Below are 13,797 nucleotides of genomic sequence, written 5' to 3' on the forward strand. Positions count from 1 at the left end.
TGAATAGGTTGTGTGAATGTTTTCATTATTTTAAGGTCTTCTTATCTTTGGCCTTTCTTCTAATTTGATGTTGATTTTGAGCTTTGCTTTTTTTCCAGGGGTTTTTAACCTGTGTGTGTGTGCGTGTGCGTGTGTGCGCGCGCATGTGTGCATGTGTGCGTGTGTGTGTGTGTGTGTGTGTGATGGGCCTCTTTGGCAGTCTGGTGAAGCCTATGGACTTCTGAGAATATTGTTTTGAAATGCATAAAGAAAATATATAAGATTATAAACAAAATCAATTATGTTGAAATGCAGTTATCAAAATATTTGTATTTCTAAAAGTTCATGGACTCCCAGGTTAAAAACCTATTCTCTAACTAGTTAATGATCTAATTTCCCATGGTCCACTGATGTTGCTATGAAGTATTACACTGTTAATCCATCACTTTCTGAATCTAATCCAATGCCCTTGTGGTCTTCCTAACTATATATTACTCCATTCCTTTTTGGGCTTAAATTGCTTCCCATTGTCCTTTTGAAGAAATAGAAAATTCTTTTCTCTGTTTTAAAAGCTTTTCCCTGTGTACTGTCATGTCCATTTATACCTCAACTAATATTTTCTGACCCAACCATGCTAAACTTCTTTGTCTCTTGACCCCATCTACCCTGGAACTGAGTTCTTACATTTCTGCTTCCAATCCTTTTTTTTTTCCAAGCTGTCCCATAAATTACTTTCTTTTTCACTCTGAACCTTTGTATCCCCTCTTTGTATCCCTGCTCTCATTTAGATAATAGTACAAACCCATCTCATTAAGAATATTCTTATTTAACAGATATCCTTAGACTCTTCAAATCTTGATCCACCTTTGTCCCTCGAAGTATTTTATTATTATTATTATTATTATTGTATTTATATATTTCTTGTGACTACATGTGTCCCTGTCTTACCCATCTTCATGGTTAATAGAGAGGTTTGTCTACTCTTTAATATGAGTCCCAAATGGTTGGAGCATTGTGGGCATTCCTTAGATGCTTATTTACTGACTCTGGCCTCTGGCCTTTACCCCAGGGAAAGATGACAGGTTTCATGACAATTATAAGAACTTTGGTCCCTAAATAGTTGTTGTTTATGTGGAATCAGGGAAGACAGGAAACAGATCTTTTTAGGCTAGTACAATTCTTAATATGTTATGGTGTCTGGTAGTGTTAGAATGTGACAGTAAAGTAAACTTTCAAAGAGTATAGCTAGACAGCATTCTGTCAGCAGTTCTTGAGTTAGGCAAAGTGCAATCTAATGCCAAATTTTCCCTGTGATTTGAAACTGGGACCTCATTATGACCTTTGTAGAGCAGTGAGACAATTGTTTAAGTCTTCTGTAGTCTTACCGGGTAGGAGACATATTGAATTTTTCTTATTCTATACAGTGGCTGTGAATCTGACTCACCATCAAAAATTTTCTAGCTGTTCCTCCTCTACAATACATACACAGACACCCATATACTCAGAGGGACGTGGGCATTTACTCATTTATGTACCGACTGTATGCATACAGGGTGATAGATTTCATTGCAGTGCCAAAAAATGGTAAAATGGAGGAGAAAGTAATTATGAATGTATTTCCTAAATGTCTTCACACAGAACTATTTCAGAGTACAGCTAGGTTTCAGTTAGTGCAACTAATGAATCCAGTGAAGTGGTCACACATATTTGAATTTGCTCTACTGAAGTTATAGCTATGTTTAAAATGTGGTAATTGATTGACTAGTGTGGCTACTTTCATTATTTGCACTCACTAGAACCTAATCATACTTTTCTACACTGTATGGAACTGAAAAATAGAAAGCTGTAGAAAGGGTTTGTAAGAAAAGTTGTTTGCAATAAGCCAGTAATTAACCAAGCACCAATGCATGCCTCCGACGTGCCCATGTGGTCATTTTAGCATTAATCCTATTTCTACAGAGGATGTAGTGAATCATTTTTAACCCATCATCAGAAAAGAGATCTTTCAAGAGAAAAGACACTAAGAAGCAGGAGTTAAATGATTGGTAAGGTTTACCTATTATTTTAAATCACTCCTATTGTTATTAAGTAAATGGAAAACCTACACACACACTGAAGCAGTATAATTAAATCAAAGTTACATAGGAAGCTATTACCTTAAAAGTATAGAAATGAAAACATCCCTTTTAATGCAATCAACCCAGAAGCTAGAGGCATCTTATTTGGGGCTCTTTCCAGATTTCATTTAAATAATCCAAAGTATTAAGACTACCCTCTTTTTAATGCCACTGAGAGGCTTACAAATGCTTTTCTCTCCTCTTCCGCCCCCACAACCAATTCACGTTATTATTCTTTCTGGCATCTATAATGTTTTAATCATTGAGGATCTCTCTGTAATTTCCATTATTTTTCTTTTGTAGGTAAAACCCATAAATTCATTACTGTTTACTTGATTTTATATATAATATTTAAGTTGATGAAATATAAGTGAACAATTAAATGGGTACTTAAGAACCACTTTCTGCCTCTTTAGAATTCTTAGAGTCAAGCACGTGGAAACAAAGACTATACTATAAGATCCTAACCTAGAGGTAAAGCTAGATAGGATTTGGGGGGCCAACTGGGTCAGTTAGCTCATCTGCAATGAGGGAACTGAGTATTACAGTACTAAGTGCTTTACAGATAGCATCTCATTTGATGCTCACAACAACCCTGAGAGGTAGGTACTGTTATCATCCCCATTTTACAAGTAAGGAGACTGAGGTAAACAGAGGTTAAGTGACTTACCCAGAATCACACAGCTGTTAAGTGTCTGAGGCTGGATTTGAACTCAGATGTTCCTGACTCCAGGCCCAGTGTTCTAGACATTGTGCCTTCTAGCCATCTCAACATTTTTTGAGGTGTAATATGTTGTATGGTAATTTTTCTTTGATCACTTCCCTTCGAGTGAAAAGTGTCCCCAGGTGTCTCATAGTTGGCCAAGCCCAGCTAATCTCTTTTAAGAAAAGGATTTGTCTGCTGAAGGTGTCCTAATTAAGTTGAAACCAGAAGTTCCACTTCCATTTAGTCTCTATCATATCCTGTTTCTTTATGACTCTGAGATTTTACTTTGTCTGTGATTGGCCCTCCTAGGATTCGGCCTGCAAAGAAACTGAAAGTTGAAATTTCTAGCCTCTTCAATTTGTAGAGAGTGCAGTCTATATAGTGGGAAAAGCATTGGACTAATAATCTAAAGACCTTGATTCCTGTCCTGTTTCTGCAATTTGCATTTTTCACTAACTGTGTGACCATAGCCTTTTTTGTGGGTCCATGGTGATTCTCAAAGACTATTTGTTACAGAGGAATTTCAGTTAGTCATGGAAGTATTCACACAGATGAAATGATTGATATGTGACATGCTGATTTGCTGAAAAAGGGACTGTGGCTCAGTTGTATAAGCTTGCCATCTATAAATTGGAGGTAACAATAATCCTTGTACTATCTATCCAACAGGGATGTTGTGAAGAAACCCTTTTATAAGCTATAAAGTCCTATAGGAGTTAGTACAGTCGAATAGATTTCAAATTCTGTGTTTGATACAAACTGGCCAAGTACTTTGACTTCTCAGAGCCCAGGCAACTCTCTAAATGTAAAACTGTCAGAACAGTTACTGATTTACATCACCAGGAGTTCCTTAGGCCAACGAAATCACAGATACAGACCAAAAAAGGGGATAGGAAGATGTTATCTAAGCCTAAGCTACATTCACAGAAGTGGCTCATTGGACTCAATCAGAACTAAAGGTCTCATGGAACCACCTAACCTCATTTAAGGCCATAACTGTGCTGAGACATTTGGGGGCATTGCTCCATTTGGGGGCACTTCTTGTTCCAGTTGCAAGCTCCTTCTAGTCCCATCCAAGCCTGTTATTTACAATTTTACTTGCTCCATCGCTATTTTTGAGCCCAAATTGGTACAGAAGGGGGACAGAGAACAAGTATTCATATGGCACTTCTCATGTGCAAAGAGCTTTTTAGCATATTTTATCACATTTGGTCCTCACAACATTAGTAGGAGATAGGTCCTATCGTTATCCCCTTTGTACAATTGAAGAAACAGAGGCAATCAGAGATTAAATGACTTCCCCGAGGTCACACAGCTACTAAGTGTCTGCAGCTGGATATTAACTCAGGTCTTCCTGGTTGACACCAGGCCCATCGCTCTATCCACTGGCCCACCTAGCTGCCTCTGGTATAAACTTCTTTCATTGTTCCAAGGCTATTTAAATAAAACCTAAACAACTAAGTATTAATGAGACTGAACAATAATTTGAGAGCAGTGATTATGAAGACTCTTGAGAGATCATCTATTGCTAGACAGACATGTCAGATAGTGACTTCTGAATGACATAATAATAGCTAATACTTTAAGTTTTCTGTATGTGCATGTGTATCTCTATAGCTACATTTATGAAGTGTTTTATATAAATAACCTTAAATTATAAATATAATTATAAATATAAATATAATATATAATATAAATAAATTATAAATAAATTACCATCAACATTCTGAAGTAGGTAGGTCAAGTATATTTGTTTCCATTTTATGCAAGAAGAAACTGATGCCCAGGAAAGCTAAGTAATGCTTCCAAAATCGCGTAGCTCCTACTCACCCTACACTGGAAACACAAGACTTCTAAATCTAGTGCTCATTTTACAACATATCACCTCAATAATAAAAAGGTATATGCATATATAACATACGCATATAGTACTTGGTATATAGTTTATACATATATTTACATATACTATATATAGCATATGTACTATATATACTGTATGTGTAGCACATGTATATAGGATTTGGTGGAAATATTTACATATATGTGCATATTATATAGCACATGTACTATATATATTATATGCATAGTATATATATAGAGTGGTAGCGCATGTATAATAAAATATATGCATATAATATATAATATATCCATATGTTTATATAGTATTTGGCTGCTAACTAGTATAGTTGGTAGAGTGCTGGACCTGAATGTCAGGAAGACTTGAGTTCAAATATAACCTAAGATACTCACTACAAACAGTGTGGCCCTGGGCAAGTCATTTAACCTGCCTCATTTTCCTTATCTGTAAAATGGACATAATTATAGGACCTACACCCCCCCCCCCCAAAGTTGTTGTGAAGATCAAATGAGAGGATATTTTTAAAGCACTTTGCAAACTTCAAGTAGTACTATGTTATCATTTGGTCTTAACAATGATCTTATCAGGTAGGTAGCACAACTATTACCTTATTTTAGAGATGAGGAAACATACCCAGAGGAATTATATGACATTCCCAATATCACACAAACAAAAAAGGGGCAGAAGCAGGTCTCAAAGCCAGGTTTTCTGATCCTAGATCAAAAGACTTTTTAAATTATGGTCTTTTAAACAAACTATGTATATTGTATGTTTGTATGTGTATACACACATAATGTATATATAATGTGTATATATAGACACACATAGATTTGGATATGTATATATATATATGTATACATGTGTGTATGTATGTATACATGTGGAAAATAACTCATATGTAATAAGAAATAGCAGTATGCCCTGGTTCATTGCAGTTGGTGGCAGTCTCAACAGTTGAAGTCTTTCAAATAATAATAATAAAAGCAGGGGAAAAAACTCTCATTCCATTTTTTTCCAAAAAGGACCTCTAGCACTTTATAGCATGCTAACACTGTGCATGTGTTGGGGTTTGAGGAATGACTGTTTGGCTTTGTTGGGCAAAGGTCCAGATGAGCTCAGAGTAGTGAATAAAGACAGATGGAGGAATTAATGATCATTTTTGCATTCTATGACATGATTGCTTTTGTCAGAAACAACTTCTGTGAATGAAAATGGCATTATTAAAGCTTTGAGATTTGACCTTTTCAGTAATGGGGAAATGGAGTTATGCAAATTTTGTCCAAGTGGCTGGCTATTGACCAAGTGAATCATTCCTCCACATTTTGAAAAATATGTTCATTATTTTTGGAACCTTATACTGTAAAGAAAAGGTGCCCAAAGGGTTAAATACAAATGGAAATTATGGAGGAAAGCATATAGAAAAGTAATATTTTTACTTTGGGGAGTAAAAATGAAAATATGAATATTAGAGGAGGGATGGTGGTTGTGGCACTCTCCTGGAAAAGATGGGAGGGTTGGGAACAAGGATATATGTATACACATAGAGGGGTTGGCTTTGGTAAGGAGCAGGGCCATTTCTGCATCAGAGACTGGAATTAAGGATAAACTACTGGGAAATGATGTCAACACACAGCTAGGTGCTACTGGACTAAGAGTCAGGAAGACCTGAGTTCAAATTTGTCCTTAAGTGACTTACAAGCTGTGTGGCTTTGAGCAAGCCACTTAATCCATGTCTGTCTCAGTTTCTTCATTTGTAAAAGGGGGATGATCATAGTACCTACCTCCCAGGATTGTTGTGAGGATAAAGTAAAATGTTTGTATTTTGCAAACTTAAAAAAACCTATATAAATGCCAATTATCAAATATTCAAAGAGTAGTGAACTAAAGAGGTACAGAGAAGAAGAAGAAGAGTCTTCATCAAATAACTCCAATTTTCTAAAAAATAGGTGAATAGAAGATTACCATGGGAGGACTGAGAGAAAAGAAAGTTTGCAATGGCCATGTTGGCAAATGACAAAAAGAATAAACTAGGGAGGTGAAAAAGGATTTCCTTGTCAAAATAAAAGGCCGCTTGAGAAGGCATCAATAGCCTGGTCTAATGTTATGGGAAACAGAACAAGAAAGCTTTAATGGGGGCGGGGGAAGGAAAGGGTAGAAAATGTCAAGAGAAATGAATAGGTTTGTGGTAGGTTACCCTAAAGCATTAGAAAGTCAATCTAAGTAGAATTCTGTAATAGGAAGCTCTGAGAGGACAAGGGATTATGTGAAGGGACCTGAACAGAGATGGCCAACAAGGCTTAGGACTTTGTATATTATAAGCAATCCAAAAGTTTTGTTGACATGATTATTAAATTAAGGCAGTTAAAGTTAGTGGTGATTTTATGTGACTTCATGGGCATTAGAAATGTACCCCATCCCCCCAAACATATTTTCTCTATTTAGCTGAAAGTTAATGTTGACTTAAAGGAGTATTCTTCATAGTCCTAATACTTCTCAATCTGTCTTCTATATTTGACAGTATTGACAATTCTGTCTTCCTGGATGCTATCTCCTAAGTTTTCATGATGCTAATCTCTTCTGGTTCTCCTACCTGTCTGATTGAGAGAAGATCTTTTCATAGAAATAAAAACCTGGTGTCTAGGGGGGTGCCCACCTATGGGAAATGGCTAAAGAAATTATGGCCTCTTCTATCTACTTTACATTCTACCATCTAATTGTGGATATTCCCCAAGGTTCTCCTTTGTGACCTCTTCTCCCTCTTAGTAATATCATCAACTCCCATAGGTTCCACTATCATTATCTTTATGCTGATAACTTTTATTTTTATATAACCAGCCCATGTCTCTCCTGAGCTTCAGCCTGACATTATCAGTTGCCTATTGGAGATTTCAAACAAGATGTTCTAGAGATATTTTAAACTTAACATATCAAACAATGATCTCAATATCTTCCACTCTAAAATCCTATTCTAAAATTCTATATTTCTGGCAGTCACCACTGTTCTTCAATATAAAGTTGATTTTGACCTTTGCTCTAATTAGTCAGTGGCATGACTGTATACAGGCAGTCAATTCCAAAAGAATTCTGATATCAGTATCGGATTGTTTTATAATGGTTAAGATAAAGAAACTTTTAGTTTTTGTAATGCCATTTGTTGATTTCCACATCTAGGACCTCAAGACTATCTTCATGATGTACATCATATTTGTATGTATGCATATATAGAAATGGACCTTCATCATTGGAGTCTTTTCTTTATGTCAAAGCACATTTTCCAATCTCCTCTTTGCCTCTGGGTTCACTTTTGTGTAAAAGTCATGTCTTATACATAGTATGAATTGAATTGAATCTCTTGGATATACCAAAGATAAATGTTCCTTATCTAAACTTTCTGGGGCACATCTGGAAACACTCTCATTCCTCCATGTTCAACTACCACATATCTGTCCGAAGTTCTGAGTCAGAAAGATGTGAATTCAAATTCTCCCTTGAACACAAAGTATGTGATACTGGGCATATCACTTTTTATATCTCTCAGCCTGAGTTTTCTCATCTATAACATGGGGTTGTTGTGAGGATCAAATGAGATAATGTATGGATATGAATATGAATAACATACTGGTCTTCCCAGGTTCATCTAAAATTATCCATTTCTTATGTTACTATAATATACATTCATATGCCATAATTTTTTTAGCCATTTCCCTGTAGGTGGGCATCCCCTTAGACACCAGTTTTTTACTTCTGTGAAAGGATCTGCTCTCAATATTTTTGTACATATAGTTCCTTCTCTTCTTTCTTTGATCCTTTTGTGCTTAGTATGCTTAGTAGTGGTATTTGTAGCTTAAAAAGATAGATAGGATAGTGACTTTGGGAGTATAGTTCCAAGTTGCTTTCCATCATGACAGCATCAATTCACAGCTCCAACAGCAAGTCATTAGTGTACCTGCTTTCCTCTATTTGCCATTTTCCTCTTTGGTCAACTTTGCCAATCCTATGGGTATTGGGTACAACCGTGGGATTACTTTAATTTCTAATTTTGAAATAGGATTTGAACCCAGGTCTTCCTGGATTGGAATATTTGCCTTCATTGTTAGTGTCACCTCTATCCACCTCCCTTCTATCCGGGAAAGCATTATGATGCAGCCAAGTTGACACTTGGTTTATACTAGTTGGAACATGGTGCATGCACTATGGCATATAAACTCAAAATTGGCTGGTAAGGCAAGCAATTTCTGCATGAACCAGAGAGAGGAAAATTTTGTTTTGTTCAAAATCATTTCCTCTTCTGTGCAGCTGTCATTTAACAAGCAAAGGGGAAAATTCAAGTCTCCATTTCTGTTCAAGTAAACAAACTAAAGGAGTTAAGCTATTCTTGGGTCAGGTGTCATCGCATATCCCTCATAATCTCTTTGAATACAGAGGCTGAGGCTGGTGGATCTGTTGAACTGCAGTAGTGTGTGTGTATGATTGGGTATGTAAAAGAAGTCTGGCATCGATATGGTGAGCATTTGGGTACAGGATTCACCAGGGACAAAGGAGGTCAGGTCAGAAAAAGAGAGGTCAAAATTCTTGTGTCAGTACAGGGATCAGATCTGTGAGTAGGTGCTGTACCTCTAAACTGGGCAAGATAGGTAAACCCAGTCTAAAAAAAAAAAGAAAAATAAAAAAGGAAATCCAGCTTCAAAAAAAGAAGGGAGGACTTAAGCTATTTTGATTTGAAGCCTTTCAAAAAATGAACTACATAAGGAGAAAAATACTAAGGAGACAGCTTCCAAGAGGAATTGAATAGTTTTAAGTGGTACAAGAAGTTTACCAGACTCAACTAAATTGAAATTCTACAGGGTGAAGGCTGAGGCTTAGCTAGATAGGAAAATATCCATCCTAATATCTTTTGTCCAAAGGCCTCACTATCCTTCCATGGCATCAGGATCACTTCAATGAGGAAACAAATGACTTGTCTAGTTTCCCCTATCTTTCTGCTTTAGATGATTTTTCAGGGCTTAAAATGAAATTTGTTCCATAAAATATTTTTAAACTGTTTTTGGAAATGAAAATGAAATTGAATTTCTCACAGATGGAACAAAGTAGTCCTTTTAAAAAATACATGTTTAATCTGATGTATAGAAACACTTGAGTAGTGAAGTAGTTTCTATCTATTTTACTCTGGTATTCGATCCTCCTGCTACCCAACTCCCCACCTGATCTGTGAATACAGAAGAGGATGTGTAATGCAATGCCAATAGCACTAAAGGTATTATTCAACCATTCATCCTAAATAATACTAATAAATCCAATGCTTAATGTTCAAAATAGAAAGATAACTTTACAGGAAAATTTGAGCAATACATTTATATTTTGATATACTTTCCATAGCAGAAAATTCTTATGGCTGAGTTTCACTTTTAAAACATGTTTACATCTATTCATATTGTAAAAGTCATACCTGTTTCTTCAGTTATGTGTTCACTCTCTGCTTATATATAATCAATGATAGCCTTGGCTCTATTTTTTGGAAATGCTAGAAAACTTGTTTTACTGGTTTAGATACTGAGCAAAATTTCAGTTGCCCAGAGATTTGATTTCATTATATGAATGCTATGTCATAGTGTCAAGAATCAGTGGATTAGGAAAGATTCAGAGCCAGGAGCCAGGAAGACCTGTATTCAATTTCAACCTCTGATAAATATATTTGAGTGTGTTACCATGGGCAAGTCACCTAATCTCTTAGTGCACCAGGCAACACTACAGTGCTAATGCTTGCATACCAGGTGCTTATCTGAATTGTTAGAGAGATTTTCCTCATGGGATATGCAGTTCACCAATGAAATCATTGGTCCGGTGAGATGGGGGAGGGTAAGCAGGGGATGAAATTGCCACAAGTAAGCAGGAATTAATGACAACAATGCACATTCATAAAAGTTTATGTTTCACAAAAGGTTGTCCTCATAAACTACCCACTTAGGTTAGCCATGCTGAGGTGATTATTCCTATTTTACAGAAGAACAAACAGATTCAGAGAAAGTAGATGGTGTGCCTTTAGCTAGCAAAAGTCAGAGGAGGGGGTATAATCCCAAGTGTCTCTGATTCCAAATCTAATTAGGTTTCCATTATGCCACATTTCAGTTAACTACATGCAGAGTTTCTGTTTCTGGAGCAAGATTGGACCAATCTTAATTGCATGGAAACAACACTGTTTTTGAGTAGCTATACTGGGTGAAAAGGTGTCCAGGAAATCATGACCTCAAATATTCCCCACTATAATGTGGCTTGTAGCCCGTAGAGTATTAGAGCCAGCTCCAACTGGCTCCCAAGAAAATTGTTAAAGTTCAGTTTTACTGATTGTCTAGACTCAAGAAAGTGATGGAGAAAATGGTAATAATGAAGATTAAAAGTGTGTCAAGTGTTTTGGGAGAGCTGGTTGTTAAACATGCATTAGCATGCCAGTGCCTGTGGCCAGTGGAAGTTAGAGTACAGCTTTTTCTGAGTTAGGTCAAGGAGGCACACTGGATAGAATGCCGGGCGTGGAATTAAGGAAACCTGGGTTAAAATCCTGTCTCATATGCTTACTAGCAATGTGACCCTGGGCAATCGTGTAACCTCCCTTACCTCTAGTGTCCACACCCATAAGATGAGGGCAATAATAGCATGTAGCCTATAGGGTTATTGTCAGGACCAGATGAGGTAGCCTATGTACTTTGCAAAGCTTAAAGCGCTAGGTAAATTTAAAGTGCTAGTTGTTATTATTATCATTCCCAACATGCTTAATAATAAAATACGGATCCAGACAAATTGGCACAGTTCCAACCTACGCTGAATGTTGGATCACCTTAACCAAGTCCAAATGACTCAGCTCCCTGTGGCCCCCATCCTCCCCTTCCTTTCTCTTGCAAAACAGCAAATGTGGTATGCCACAGGTCCTTTGATAACAGTAGTAATTTACATTAGTACAATATTTTACAGTTTTTCCTAGTAGGGTTGTCATATGGAGAAAGAATTAGCTTTGTTCCTGGAGGCCCGAACTAGGGCAACTGGTAGAAGTTACAAAGGGGAAAATTTCAGATCAACGTAAGAAAAAAATTGGAACAATCAGACTTACCCCAGAGGGAAACAACAGGCAAGTGTCTTTAAGGTGTTTAAGCAGAAATTGGCTAATTGTGGATGAGATTCCTTCTTTACATTGGATTGAACTGGGTGACTTTTGAGGTCTATTCCAGTTTGAAAATTCTTTCACATGCATTATTTCTCTTGATCTTCGTGACAACCCTAGGAAATAAGTAGACAGAGTGGCTCTTATCTCTACCAACAAAGTGTAGCCCAGTATGGCTAACTTCCAAAGTCAAACAGAGAGTGAGTGGCAGAACTGTAACTTGAATCCAGGTCCTTTGACTCCTGGTTGACTTACCAATAACTGAGGAGTACTTTTCACCAAAAGAAAATCATAAGATTTAGAACTGAAAGGAACTTTTGAGATTATACATCTCTGTTCCCTTATGTTTCAGATGAGGAAACTGAAATTATGTGAGATGCTCAAGATGAATTAAGTAATAATTATCAGATCTGTAATTCAAACCCTAATGACTCCCACCCAAAAAAAAATTTATCTTGTATAGAATTAGATATATACATGTTGTTTCTCATAATTGAATGTAAGCTTCTTGAGGGCAGGCACTGTTACACTTTTTTTCTTTGTATCCCTAGTGCCTAGCATCTACCTGGTGTAAAGAAGGTGCTTAGTGAATGCTTGTTGATTGACTGAAACTCAGACCCTCTGACTCCAAATTTGGTGCTCACTCCTCTATACTGTATTGCTAAAATTTTCACAATACATTTCAAAAAAAGCATATCAAATATGCATGATAATTATTTGACATAGTAAAGGTAATTAAGTGAGGTATTTTAGGTGAGTATTATACCAAAAAGTACTTTCATTAAGGAGATTGACTGCTACCTATTTGAATTTGTGAATGTTCCTGTCAAAGCAGGGACACTTTCTTTTCCAAGAGTTCATAGAATGCACATGAGCAAAATAGTATTAGTTTGGGCCAATACATAGTATTTATACATAGTATAGTATACTATACTATGATTATATCAAACTGGATATTGAAATAATATTGATTAAAATAACATCTCACATGTATTTTCTTTATCATATGTATAAAATGTATTTACATAGGATATTTTAAGCATTTTTTTCATCATTTGCAACCATATTTGATGCGCTCCAGTTTTCTGAAAAATTAGTATTTTTTTAGATTACTGAAGCAAGAGCATTGCTGTAATATAATAACTATGCTGGGAGTGTTTCACTGGCTCATTCATCTCTTATAAGTGATTGTGTAAGGGTGACTTACATCACAGTGGGCTTCTGAATCACTATATCATTACTGAATTCTTTGCTTTCTTCCTCCTCCTCTTCTTCTTCTGCCTTCTTCTCTTCTCTTTTCTCTCTCTGCTTGTCAATCTGTTTCTTTCTATGTCTCATTCTCTCTATGTCTCTGTCTCTCTCTCTCACCATAAATTCATTGGCCTTTTCCCAGAATCTAAGGAAATAAGCCCAGTTCTTCTGATCACCTGGGGACTGACTAAACACTTTACCATTTATCAATATAGATCATTCTGAAATAAATTTGTTCCTACCAGCCAGACCAGATGAATAGAATTCAGATTGAAGGATGCATGGAGTTTTTCAGAGGGGAGATTTATGTTCTCTGCTATTAATATAATTTCTCACCAAAGCTTTTGTACCTCATAAAAACACCAGAACATTCAAGGATATTTGTTTTCTTTTTGCACAGATCAAGTCACATCTTTCTGATGCCTCATATCCCTGCTCTGCTGCTCACTAGTTGCTATGTAGTGTCTGCTATTGGCTAAGAAGCTTGGGAGCAAGTACTCCCAGCAGTGTGCTCCTGTGCCCTCCCATGATGACTCAAGACTGCATCACATGCTTATGTGTCTGTGGCCAGTTCTTTCTGAGTGACTGATTTGGATTAATACTGCATTTGTCCCATGCTCAGCTAGTCCAACAAACTGAAATGCTTTTCTAAAAATCAATCCACCATTCATGCCTTTGCCAGATTGTTAAATAATTCTCATTAGAAATATGATTATTTTGCTAAATTTGATCCTCA

The sequence above is a fragment of the Trichosurus vulpecula genome, chromosome 5 (genome assembly GCF_011100635.1).
Source record: "Trichosurus vulpecula isolate mTriVul1 chromosome 5, mTriVul1.pri, whole genome shotgun sequence".
Classification (NCBI taxonomy): Eukaryota; Metazoa; Chordata; class Mammalia; order Diprotodontia; family Phalangeridae; genus Trichosurus; species Trichosurus vulpecula.